Source organism: Micropterus dolomieu, linkage group LG21 (assembly GCF_021292245.1).
Source record: "Micropterus dolomieu isolate WLL.071019.BEF.003 ecotype Adirondacks linkage group LG21, ASM2129224v1, whole genome shotgun sequence".
Lineage (NCBI taxonomy): Eukaryota > Metazoa > Chordata > Actinopteri > Centrarchiformes > Centrarchidae > Micropterus > Micropterus dolomieu.
The window spans coordinates 1,069,616-1,071,983 of record NC_060170.1 but is presented as its reverse complement, the minus strand read 5'-3'; positions in this window follow the sequence as shown (position 1 = coordinate 1,071,983).

Below are 2,368 nucleotides of genomic sequence, written 5' to 3'. Positions count from 1 at the left end.
AGGTAGTGCAGCTCATCCAGGATGGCACATCAATGCGAGCTGTGGCAAGAAGGTTTGCTGTGTCTGTCAGCGTAGTGTCCAGAGCACGGAGGCGCTACCAGGAGACAGGCCAGTACATCAGGAGACGTGGAGGAGGCCGTAGGAGGGCAACAACCCAGCAGCAGGACCGCTACCTCCGCCTTTGTGCAAGGAGGAGCAGGAGGAGCACTGCCAGAGCCCTGCAAAATGACCTCCAGCAGGCCACAAATGTGCATGTGTCTGCTCAAACGGTCAGAAACAGACTCCATTAGGGTGGTATGAGGGCCCGACGTCACCAAGATTGGCAAATTCGCTACCGGCGCCCTGTGCTCTTCACAGATGAAAGCAGGTTCACACTGAGCACATGTGACAGACGTGACAGAGTCTGGAGACGCTGTGGAGAACGTTCTGCTGCCTGCAACATCCTCCAGCATGACCGGTTTGGCGGTGGGTCAGTAATGGTGTGGGGTGGCATTTCTTTGGGGGGCCTCCATGTGCGCGCCAGAGGTAGCCTGACTGCCATTAGGTACCGAGATGAGATCCTCAGAGCCCTTGTGAGACCTTATGCTGGTGCGGTTTCCAGGAGTTGGCGGATGCTTTAGTCCAGGTCTGGGAGGAGATCCCTCAGGCGACCATCCGCCACCTCATCAGGAGCATGCCCAGGCGTTGTAGGGAGGTCATACAGTCACGTGGAGGCCACACACACTACTGAGCCTCAGTTTGACTTGTTTTAAGGACATTACATCAAAGTTGGATCGGCCTGTAGTGTGGTTTTCTTTAATATTGTTCACAACTCTGTCCAAGTCTGTGTTAGTGAGCACTTCTCCTTTGCCCAGATAATCCATCCACCTCACAGGTGTGGCATATCAAGATGCTGATCAGACAGCATGGGGACTGCACAGGTGTGCCTTAGGCTGGCCACAATAAAAGTGATGTCTTTTACCACAGCTCCGTGATGTCATCATGAAGGAGTGGAAGAGGACTCCAGTGGCCACCTGTGAAGCTCTGGTGAACTCCATGCCCAAGAGGGTTAAGGCAGTGGTGGGAAATAATGGTGGCCACACAAAATAGTGACACTGTGGGCCCAATTTGGACATTTTCACGTAGAGGTGTCCTCACTTTTGTTGCCAGCGGTTTGCCTGTGTCATGTGGGGAGACTGTGCTCAGGAGGTAGAGCGGGTTGCCAGTTAATCGGAAGGTCGGTGGTTCAATCCCTGGCTTCTCCAAGCTGTGTGTTTCACCAGTGTGTGAATGGTGAATGCAGATGTAGTGTAAAAGCACTTTGAGTGGTTGAAAAGACTAGAAGGGTGCTATACGGAGCATTTTGTGTTAGCATGTGTTATTTTGAGTTATACAAGCTGTGCACTCACTACTTTACATTGTAGCAAAGTGTCATTTCTTCAGTCACATGAAAAGATAGAATAGAATGAAATAACTGAGCTGAGGCCATTGTAGTGGTTTTCTGGTGCAGATGTTAAACATACTGCCCTGTCAAACAGGGCCAGTAGCACATCATTTATGCAAGATCACACAAAAAATTGGGAGGAGATATCTGTGTGACTGATTCCACATTCCTTTTGGACTTACAAATATTTAACATTTGCAAGGGCCAGATTTGTATGGAAAATGCATATATTTGCGTTGCCCTGTCATGTTCGTAAACCTGGGCCATGTTGTTTATGGCAGTATGTATTTTCCGGCAGGCCCAACACAGTGATGGTGAATTTCCAAAAGGGAGACAGCGTTGGGCTGAGGCTCGCAGGAGGAAATGATGTCGGCATCTTCATTGCTAGTGTTCAAGAGGGCAGTCCTGCTGAGGAAGAGGGCCTACGCATTGGAGACCAAATCCTAAAGGTGGCTATTCCAGACACAACTTATTTCCATTTCATAAACAAAAATAAGCTCAGAGAAGCCATAGTTCAACGTGAAGGTGAGTTTACAGAAAAATACCATTGTATAAATCATCTGAATAGGAAACAGTGGTAATTATTGTACCCTTTGTTTGTGTCTTGAAGGTGAACAATGTTGATTTTCAAGGTGTAGTGAGAGAGGAAGCAGTGCTCTTCCTGTTGGAGATTCCTAAAGGGGAAGTGGTCACCATCCTGGCCCAGAGCAAACCTGATGGTAAAACTCCTCCAAAAACACCAACAGACACAGAAGCGTAAAGCGTCAGAGTTACATATCTCACATTAATAAAACATACAGTCCCCTCCAAAAGTATTGGAACGGTAAGGCAGATTCCTTTGTTTTTGTTGTTCACTGAAGACATTTGGGTTTAAGATCAAAAGATGAGTATGAGACAAGAGTTCAGAATTTCAGCTCTAATTTCCTGGTATTCACATCTAGATGT